Source organism: Hevea brasiliensis, chromosome 15, assembly GCF_030052815.1.
Source record: "Hevea brasiliensis isolate MT/VB/25A 57/8 chromosome 15, ASM3005281v1, whole genome shotgun sequence".
Lineage (NCBI taxonomy): Eukaryota > Viridiplantae > Streptophyta > Magnoliopsida > Malpighiales > Euphorbiaceae > Hevea > Hevea brasiliensis.
In genome coordinates, this window is record NC_079507.1 from 24055108 (window position 1) to 24066612 (window position 11505).

Here is an 11505-nt window from a genome sequence, read left to right on the forward strand (position 1 = left end):
GATTACCTCCAAAGAGAGGTGCGATTTGAAATTGATGTTATGCAGGTGTGGACCCAATCTCCATAACGCCATATAGAATGGCACTGAATTGAAAGAGTTGAAAGTGCGGTTGCAAGAGTTGCTTGACAAGGGCTTTATCCGCCTCTAGTGTGTCACCTTGGGGAGCGCCAGTATTGTTTGTAAAGAAGAAGGATGGCACTCTCAGGTTATGCATTGATTATCGGCAGTTGAATAAGGTGACAATAAAGAATAGATATCCATTACCCCGCATTGATGACTTGTTTGATCAGTTGAGGGGTGCAGCTGTGTTCTCCAAAATTGACCTAAGATCAGGTTATTATCAGCTGAAAGTACAAGAGCAAAGTATTTCTAAAACTGCCTTCAGAACCCGCTATGGCCATTATGAGTTCTTGGTCATGCCATTCGGGTTAACTAATGCTCCGGCTGCTTTTATGGATCTGATGAACACTATTTTCAGACCATACCTCGACCAGTTTGTTGTGGTATTCATAGATGATATATTGGTCTATTCGAGGAATGCAGAAGAGCATGATAGACATCTGCAGATTATCTGCAGACTTTGAGAGAGAAACAGCTATATGCCAAATTGTCGAAGTGTGAATTTTGGCTGAAAGAAATATCTTTTTTGGGGCATGTAGTATCAGAAGAGGGCATTAAGGTAGATCCAAGTAAGATTGAAGCTGTCCTTAATTGGAGGCCACCCAGAAATGTCACAGAGATTCGTAGTTTTCTGGGTTTAGCTGGATACTACCGTAGATTTGTGAAGGGATTTTCCATGTTGGCATCTCCATTGACCAAGCTGCTTAGAAAAGATGTAAAATTTCAGTGGACGGATAAATGCCAGCAGAGTTTTGATGAATTGAAGAGATGTTTGACTGAAGCTCCAGTCCTAACTTTACCTACTCCGGGTAAAGAGTACACAGTTTATAGCGATGCTTCTCACAATGGGTTAGGTTGTGTGTTGATGCAAGATCGAAATGTTATTGCCTATGCATCACGCCAGCTAAAACCGCATGAGAGGAATTATCCGACACATGATTTGGAGCTTGCAGCCATTGTGTTTGCTCTTAAGATCTGGAGACATTATTTGTATGGGGAAAAGTGTTACATTTACACAGATCATAAGAGTTTGAAGTATTTGGGCACCCAGAAAGAATTGAATTTGAGACAGAGGAGATGGTTAGAGTTGATAAAAGACTATGATTGTCTGATAGACTATCAGCCAGGGAAAGCTAATGTTGTGGCTGATGCCTTAAGTCGCAAGACTATGGCAAGTCTACGGGTTACTCCTTTGTCTTTGGTATATGAGTTAAGATCATTGCATGCCAGCTTAGGGATTAGTGATGATGGGCAGACAGCAGTTGCATGGCATGTACAGCCAGTGTTGATTGATCAGATTAGAATGGCTGCTCAGAATGATCAGAAGTATCAGAAATTGTTGGAAGAAGTCCAGCAGGGTAAGAAACCAGAATTCTCACTCAGAGATGATGGTCTATTGCTACACCAGGGCAGAATGTGTGTTCCTAATGATGTTGAATTGAGGAGGATCATTTTAAAGGAAGCACATGAGTCTCCTTTTGCCATGCACCCTGGTGGTACAAAAATGTATAGAGGGCTAAAGGAGCATTACTGGTGGATGGGTATGAAGAGAGATGTGGCAGAGTTTGTATCCAAATGCCTAACTTGTCAGCAAGTAAAGGCAGAGCATCAAGTACCCGCTGGGTTGTTACATCCACTACCAGTACCAGAGTGGAAATGGGAGAGAATAACGATGGATTTTGTGATGGGACTTCCGAGGACACAGAAGAGTCATGATGCAGTATGGGTCATTGTTGACAGATTGACTAAATCTGCTCATTTTCTGCCAGTCCGGATGGACTACAGTTTAGAAAGATTGGCCAAGTTATACATCGATGAGATTGTGAGATTGCATGGAGTGCCAGTATCTATCGTATCAGACAGAGATCCTAGGTTCACTTCTAGATTCTGGGGTAGTCTTCAGAGAGCCCTAGGAACTAGATTGAACTTCAGTACGGCATTCCACCCACAGACAGATGGCCAATCTGAGAGGGTAATTCAGATCTTGGAGGATATGCTACGGGCTTGTGTGATTGAGTTTGAGGGTAATTGGGATACACACTTGCCTTTGATTGAGTTTGCTTACAACAACAGCTACCAATCAAGCATTGGGATGCCTCCATATGAAGCTTTGTATGGCAGAAAATGTAGAACCCCGTTGTGTTGGGATGACGTGGGTGAAAGAAAGATGATTGGACCCGAAATTGTTCAGCAAACTGAGGAGAAAATCCGGGTGATCAAAGATCGACTTAAAGCTGCATCAGATCGTCAGAAGTCCTACATTGATTTGAAGAGAAGGGATATTGAGTATGCAGTGGGTGAGAAAGTTTTCCTTAAGGTTTCTCCTTGGAAGAGGATTATGAGATTCGGCAGAAAGGGGAAACTGAGTCCTCGTTTTATCGGGCCATATGAGGTTCTGGAAAGAGTGGGTCCTTTGGCATATCGTTTGGCACTACCTCCAGAGTTGGAGAAGATACATAATGTCTTCCATGTGTCTATGTTGAGGAGGTATCGATCAGACCCATCTCATGTACTACCAGTAGAGGAAATAGAAGTGAATCCAGACCTCACATATGAAGAAGAACCCATAAAGATTCTGGCTCATGAGGTGAAGCAGCTGCGGAATAAGCAGATACCGTTGGTAAAAGTCTTTGTGGAACCATCATTCGCCAAGAAGCTACTTGGGAACGAGAGGAGGACATGAGGAGACAACACCCACAACTATTCAGAGATTGATACTGAGTAAAATTTGAGACGAAATTTATTTAAGGGGGAGAATTGTAACACCCTATTGGTATAGCTGGTATATTTCATCGCTCGGTGACCGTGTCGGTCAGGACAAATAAATAGATTAGATCCACACTTAAGACAACATGAGAAGCCATAAACACAAATAATTAGTAATGTTTAATTAGTTAACTACAAATAAGAAAAACAGAACATAAGAGGTTAAACGAGCCGAGAGTTACAGCGATGAGTGACCTCCTCGGGAACGACTGCGAAGTCGTTTTAAACTCAAATTTCGAACCGTAAAGTGACGCGGTCCTTAGGACCCTTATGAACACGATGGAAAGAGAAAATCACGAAAAGAAGCTGTTAAGCCGGTCAAATAATTAGGTCGAGGGCCGAAAGAAATATGGAATTATTTGCAAACCGGGATGAACCGCGAGGGCAATTTGGTCAATTGACCCGAGAGTGACTCTGACCTAATCACAAATAAAATCGGAGAAAAGAAAATTTCGGAATCGGGAATTAAATTAAAGAACTAATAGAAAAATTAAAAAAAAAAAAGAAGAGAAAATGAAAAAGTTGAAAAGTTGATGACATCATCATGATGATGTAACTATGACCTCATAATTAATTTTAATTTAATTAACTAATTGACTAAGTCAAATTAAAGACTAAAAACAAAATTGAAAAGTCCATTTTTTACTTCTTCTTCTTCTTTTTCCCTCTTTCCGTAGCTCTCTCCTCTCCCTCTCATTTCAATGAAAAGCAAACATTAAAGATTTAATACAAGCTTTAATACTTCCACTCAATAATCATAACACAACTAAAATACCCTACTAAAGCTTGTTATTACTACTAAGAAGGAGATTACAAGGAAAAAGAAGAGCAAAAGTTAGGGTTTTGAAGATTTAAGAAAGGTTAGTGTGTTAACTTGTTATTTTACTTCTTTAAATGCATATGCAATGGTTGACATGAGGTTAGGATTTATGAAATGAAATAAAAACATGGGAGAAGGACCAAACTGAAATTCAGCCTAGTTGAGTGGAGTATGAAATTGAATGGTTTGATGCATTAAAATGAGTTTAAAAGCTTTGATTAGTTGAATGGTTAGGACTAAGTGCACTACTTGTGGTTAAATGCAAGAGTTAGTAAGATTAGGGTTTGTAGGCTAGGGTTTGTGAACCAAAATTTGGAGAAATATATAAATGGCATGTTGGACCTATTGTGAAGTGAAATAATGGTCAATTATGACCAAATAACTTGTGTGGGAATGATAGGAAACTAAGTTAAATTCGGAGGTCCAATGGTCATGCTGCTGGCAGCATGACCAAACCCACTTTGAAGGACCAAAACTCAAATTTTACAAGCCTAATGGATATGCCACCAATTGGAGATGAAAATAGACATAAAAGAGCACAATTTTCATTAAGGAACCATTGCCAAAAACTGACCAAAACTTGGTGAAACAATTGACCAAAGTGAGTTGATAGCAGGCTGCCACTGCACTAAACTGACCAAATGAACAGTAACTGTTCATTTGGTCATAACTCGAGCTAGGTAGGTCAAATTGACCTGAAATTTTACCAGCAATTAGATATGATATAGACCTAAAACTTTCATGAAGAACACCAACCCAAATTAGGCCATTAACTCATTCAAATCATTGAGCAAAGTTAAAATTTCTGTACTGAAATTCTGCAGATTTTTAGTTGAGCAGCAAAGTTTGGATAGCTATAACTCTCTCTAGAAAACTCGGATTTAGGCGATTCTTGAACCGATGGAAACCTAAGACATAGTACAACATTTCATATGAAGAAAGTGAAACCAAATTATGAACTTAACTTGATCAAATAATTGACCAAAGTTGGACCAAAAACCTGCCAGCACCTAAATTGCAGTATGAACAGTGCACGTGAACAGTAAACTTATTTTGGCCATAACTTGAGCTACAAAACTCCGATTGAGGTGATCCAAAAATGAGAATACACTTAAGACAATAAGGAACATTTTCTATGAAGGAAGTTTTGTCAAATTCCAACAGTAGATCGACCAATGGAATAGTGCAACTTCGGAAAACCAAAACCGAAAATTGGCAATTTTGCCAAAATGACCTAAGCTTTAAACAAATGACCAAAACCAACAAGTTTGGTGACCAAAATGTGGTATGTGGGTGAAGTTGGAGTTCCCATACCTATTAAGCCTTAGAAAGTCAATAATTTGACTTGAATAGTGCAGTGAATAGTAACCCGAAACACAAAATTTCGAGAACGTCAAATTTAACACGTTAGAGTTAGGTAAATGTGAAGCTAAGTTTATTTTGAATTTATTTTAAGTTCTAGTAATGAAACATTGTAAAATTGTGTGTTTCAGTTGAAAAGAATATCGGGAAGGAACCCGAGGAACCGAGTCGAGGCTAAAGGACGACTCGTTTGAGGTTTGTGCACAATATTACTATGCTTTATTTAAATTCATTGATTAAATGAATGAAATATGCATTTTATTGTTGCTTTGAATTGTTGAAAGTATTGTGACCTTACTTATGATGTTTTGATTCAAATTGTGAAATTTATTGTGTATATTTGAAATGACAATGTTTAGCAAATTGTTAAGATAAGTTTTAAAACCACAGTATCATGACCATATATTTGAACACCTCACTAGCACGACTAGTGGGGGTAATTAATTTCGAATTTTGATTCCTTCTCTGGAGAAGTGTTGAGGTGTGCCAGTAGAAGAGGATGTGAATGGATATCCATATATTTGAGCTAGCTAGCCTTGTGATATGATTTCTCTTTAGCCTCTGGCTATTGAGATTCATGTGATTTCTCTTTAGCCTCTGGCTATTAAGATTCTATTTGTTTCGAATGGCGTGATTTAACTGTGGGTTTTGTGAAATGTGTTTTGATACTTTGAAATAAACTTGGTTTACATGTAAAATCTTACAATGCATGATTGTATTTAATTTTCATGTTTAGTCAAATTTTTGAATGAATGTGCTTTAAGTTTTGCATAAAGATTATTTTAGTATATTGTGCACCACTGAGTCTTAGTACTCAGCGATAGCTTATATTGCTGTCGCAGATACAGAGATTAGAGGAGCAGCAGACTGAGCTGCTGAGGTGTGTGAAGTCATCAGCTTGAAGTCTTCGGGTATAATTTATACCCTAACTGTAAATATTTCTTTTGATGTATATATTGCACATAAATGTATGGACATGTACATGGGTCTTGAGCAGCTTGTACAAAGTTTGTATAAAAGTTGTAATAAATTTTAATTTGGACTTTTTGAATGTAAATTTTAGTATGATGAATATATAAATTGTTTATCTTGAATGGAATATGAATAAATGATATTGATGGACAGTATTTTGAGAATTTTGGAACTTGTGAATTTTGAGAAATTGGTTGAGATTGAGTATGAGTTTGAAGCAATGGTTAGATAATTATTGGAAGTGCTTTTATTTCAGGTATTTGAAGAACGGTTTTCTCAAAATACAGAGGAAACTCTGTCAAAATTTTTATAAAATTTGCGGAAAACTAAAATGGCCAAAAATATTAATTAGTTTTAATTTCAACTAAATGTTTTAAATACTTATTTGAAATGCTCACCACTTGTCAAAGATAAGAAAATTGTTTTAAAATCCCTTGTAGGGTACTTAATGAGTTATCGGTAGGTGAAGTTCGGTAGTTCATTAGGTATTCTACGGGATCATGTTATGCCTTACAGAGGGGTAAGGTGTGACACTATTCACATTACTATTTCCTTTCAAAGGTTGACTTTCTCATACATAATAATTACATGAGTTCTAGCCACATGAAATTATCACATTTTGGCTCACAAAAGCGTTGGCATTGGTTTCCAATCAATACTTTTAACCAATAGGAAATAAATAAAAAATTTTTGTTTTGGGTGCTAGAGTTTACTATTCCATTAGGCAATTCTACAGTAAGAATTTGGCCAAATTTTCTTAATCAAAGTTGTTCCTTATTGTGTTTAGCTCAATTTCCCTTTTTGAATCACTCCATTTGGAGTTTTGTAGCTCAAGTTATGGCCTAAATACCATAACTGGTTCATTGACCCTTTCTAGATCCAAAACCAGGCAGATTCTGGAGTCCAATTTATTCTAATTATTTGGGTATGCTACAGTCATTTTTAGACCTAATATCCTTCATATGAGTTATTACCTTATGTCTTAGGATCACTTAGGTTCAAGAATCATAGTTTTTCTAGTTATGTAGAGTGAATTATTGCTAAATAACTGACCTGGACTCATGAACCTTGTGCCTTCAGGATTTCAGGTTCAAGTCAACATATTTGATTCCCATTTTAGGGTACTTGCACTCAAAATTTGAAGAAGATTCCTAAATCAAAGTTGGAGTTTTGATTCTTAGGTTTCCAGAACAATTTGACTCATCTCAATTGGAATATCCTAGTGGGAGATATGATCTAAATACTATTCTGTGGTCAAGTGTCTATTTGGTTAAATTTCAGGATTTGGAATGCTAAATTTTCCTAGCAATCTCTTCAAGTTCCATCAGGTTCTGGGTTTTGGTCAAAGCATCAAATTTGTATTTCTAGCTCTTATAGAAATTTTGGCTTTAGTTTCACTGTATTTTTAGTTTTGTAGACCTAGTTATGACATTTTTTTAAAAACTGGTCAGGCTAGTTAATGTCTAGAATTTTCTGGTCAGTTTGGTTCTGGCAGTTTTGCTGGATTAAATTTGGTTAACAATTTAATTAGGCTAGGGTCAGAACTGGGCTCTGAGTTCTGCATATGAAATGTTCTCCTATATCTTAGCTTTCCAATGGTTCAAAAATCAGGTCATTTCGACCTTTCTAAAGTGAGTTATGGCCATTTGAACATTTACTGTTTATATGGTTATTTTTTTAGGTCCAGCATATGGTTACCCGGATTCAAGCCAATTTTTTGTCATTTTGTGCTTGGTTTTTGGACATGGTTTCTTCATGAAAAATGTTGCTTTAGGTCTTAAATTTCATCTCCAATTAGCCTCACACCAATTGGAGCTTTCTAGCGCTACTTATATTCATCTAAACACATTGGACTCATAGGTCCAGAATTCCCTGCATAAGAACAACACTCCCAATTTTCAATTCTACCCAACTTCCAAACTTCAATTCACATTTATAGCACTTCTAATAGTCAATAATCAACCTCAACATCATCAAATTCAAGTCATAACACAAAATTTCAAATTTTAGCAAACCCTAAATCAACTTGCATAAATTTTAAATTCCAAGAGAATTTCTAGCACTAACCTTATTCTTCTAGCTCCAAGCAACCTTCAATCAATGTAACACTTGATTCACCTCTTTGGGGCTGCCAATCAGATTTTCCTTTCACTTCTCTTCTCACTTTCCTTGGTTTTTATGGCTAGCTATGGAGGTTTATCAAGGTTGCCAACTATTTTTGTGAAGGAAGGTAATGGTTTGGAAGCTTGAAATGGTGTTTTAATGATAGGAAAATGGAAGAATTTGAGAGGAAAATGGAGAAGAGAGGGTTGGATGGGAGAATGGCTGGAGAAGAAGATGGCTTTTTCAATTTTTTTTTTGACTCATTTATCTCCTTTTTATTTGTTTATTAAATAGTTGTCTCATGGTGATTGGTGGAGAGCTTTTAATTGCATCTTGCTTACTCAAGCATGATGTAATTATTAAGCTTTTCTTTCATTTTTCTTTTCTTTCATTTTTACTCATTTTTAATTAAATTTTTAGCAATATTTATTCATATTTTATGTTATATAATTTATTTACTTAAATAGACAAGTTGGTCAAAAATTGTCTCTGAAGGAAAAATGATCAAAATGCCCTTCGTTTCACTTAACGGACTAAAATTGTCTGTATCGATCTAAAAATTTTTTTAAGCATTTTCTTGGCATTGTAATGCCATCAAAACCTCAATGACTTTTCTATGGAGTCTCAGAAATTAATTCATGAATTTTCTCTTAGGTTTAGGGCTTCTAACTGTGAAGACCGCAACTTCCCACTGGGTTATCCATCGTTAGGGCACCGGCTCATTTAACTTGGTTGTATTTTATTTCTAAAATTTTTTCTAAATTTTTCTTACCATTATTTGAGTTATTTATGACTCCTAACACTTGTCTAAATATTTTTCCAAGCATTCTAGCTGTCTAGATGACACCGGTCATCGAAACAGTAGAATGTACGAAATTGCTACAGTGAGAGTGTTACAGTGGTTCTACTAAAATCATCAACTAAAGTTAAAAAATATCTGGCACCATAATGAGAAACAATATGGTAAGGTCCCCAGAGATCCACATGCACCAATTCAAACACATCCTTAGTTGTAATACGACTAGAAGGAAAAGGCAATATTTTTGGTTTAGAAATGGGACAAATTTCACAAGCTAAAAAATTGTCATTACAATTGTCAAGGTTTACAATTCTCATAATGGCATTTTCTAGGTGCATGTCCTAATCTAGCATGCCGCAGTGACATATCCACTGCTTTATGTAGACTAGCTACACTTCATGTGTCTTTGAGTGTCACACCTAAAGGTAATGAAGATATACTAGTGCATCTATGTCTTCGGTTAAAGGATGTAGAGTCAAATCTATAGAGCCCTACTTGTACTTTTCCAATAGCTATAAATTTCTCAGTCAAGAGGTCCTACAGGAGAAAATGGGTGGAGAAGAAAGAAAAATCATATGTGAGTCTTGAAAAAGTTTTAGAACTGATAAAAGGTTGTATTTAAAGTGAGGCACATACAAAACATTTGTTAATTTGAGGTTAGGACTTAGTATGACACTACCAGTATAAGTTATAGAACCATTAGGAAGATATATTGTATTAGAATGATTTTTGGGTTAATGGTTGACTAAAAGTTTAAAATTAAAGCACATTCAGGCAGTAGCTCTTGTGTCCATAATCCACGTTCCTATTTCCTCACTATGCATGCTAGACAAACACAAATAAGAAAAATTACCTGCAAAATTTGAGTAATTGGCACTATTTAGCTCAGAAGTACCTACAATTGCTATGTTCTTCCCTTTTATATACCTCAGAATTTCTTGTTGAATCACATTTATCAATAAGGCATTCCAGTTATAAGTTGCATTTTCTGAGAGTGATACCAGATCATTAGCCATCATTTCATTATTGTGTGTCATAGCATATGCCTAAGGTTTAGATTTCTTATGCTTTAACTCCTTATACCAATCAGGATAGCCATGGAGCTTAAAGTAACTTTCCCTCACATAACTTATTGTATTGCAATGATTACAATACCTAACCTCCTTTTTAACAAAATTTTTCTTGCCTTCATAAGGTTTTGCTCCACCCTTATTGTTGTCATTCGTCTTAAGATTCTGTGTATTAGCCAGCATAGTAGAAGCTTCTGTTACATTAGTCAAAGAATGCACCTCTCATTGCCTTTCAATCGTAAGCACCAGGGAGTTTGCTTTGCTTACAACAGGTAAAGTTTCTAATATTAGAATTTGATTCCTCACCATTAAAAAATGCGTCAATTTGTCATTATCATCCATGTTCATCATAGCCTTGGAAGCTCCACATGTACACACAGGAAATACCTTTAGGCAAGAACGTTCATCCCATAACTTCTTCAGTTTAGGAAAATAAGCCATTAAAGATATATTTCCCTAAGAAAATGAACTAATTTCTCTCTTGATCTGATACAGTGAGGGGCCATTACATTCACCAAAATGTTACTCAAACTCAAGCCATAGATTCCTAGCAGGAGCAACATAAAGAAAGGCCTCAGCCAATTCTTCTGACATAGAGTTCAAAATCCACGAGATTACCATACTATCTACCTTTTGCCACTATTCATACTTATCAAAATTCACATTAGGTGCATGAATCTTTCCATTTATAAAACCTAATTTCTCTTTAGCACGAAATGTAATCACCATTGATCTATTCCAAGATAGGTAATTTAGTCTAGTCAAAGGAGTACTTACGAGGATCATTCCAAGATGAACCTGTAGATGATACAAATAGCATCCTCCATGAATAACTTGCCTTAACATCTCCCGAGTTTCAAAAGATTCCTCCATTTTTTATTTGCAACTTTGATTCACAAGTTAAATCTCAAAACTATAAGAATTATGATTCAATCTAGCTTAGGATTGAATCAATAAGTGAAAACTACTCAGATCTGAGAGATCGACTTGCTCTGATACCATGAAACTAAAAGTAATTAAGAAAAGAAACTGAGTAAATTGGGAAATCAATAATATGATAGTAGATTGATAACTACAACGTATATATATAAGATGGCCAGCTATTAGTTACAGAGAAAGCTAGGTGTTAATTTGCCACCTACCAATGTTGACTTTTCTACCCAACTAATTTTACTCAACTAATTCTACCACTACAAGAAGTCTGGTGTTTCCCGGCGGTTTGTTTTGCTTGTAGCGGCGGTTTAAACCACCTCTACACAGAGTAGAGGCGGTTCACAAAAACGCCCCAAGACCGCCTTTGTTGACAGCGTCTCTACGAATTAGAGGCGGTTTTAGAAACCGCCGGGGTAGACCATTAGCTATAGAGGCGGTTTGTAGGGGCGGTTTAAACCGCCCCTATCAATTGAATTTCCCGGCAATTTCTTTACCCGCTAATATTTGGGGCAGCTTGTAGGGGCGGTTTAAACCGCCCCTATCAATTGAATTTCCCGGCA

The 11505-nt window shown here is 36.4% G+C and overlaps 1 long non-coding RNA gene across 1 annotated transcript; it reads left to right on the plus strand.

The window, feature by feature from the left end:
* The first annotated feature begins 3661 nt into the window (after positions 1 to 3661).
* Positions 3662 to 6105, plus strand: LOC131173971 (uncharacterized). The gene is made up of 3 exons (XR_009144318.1): positions 3662 to 3746; positions 5200 to 5263; positions 5911 to 6105. It is a non-coding gene; the product is annotated as an uncharacterized LOC131173971 (long non-coding RNA).
* Positions 6106 to 11505: the final 5400 nt, after the last annotated feature.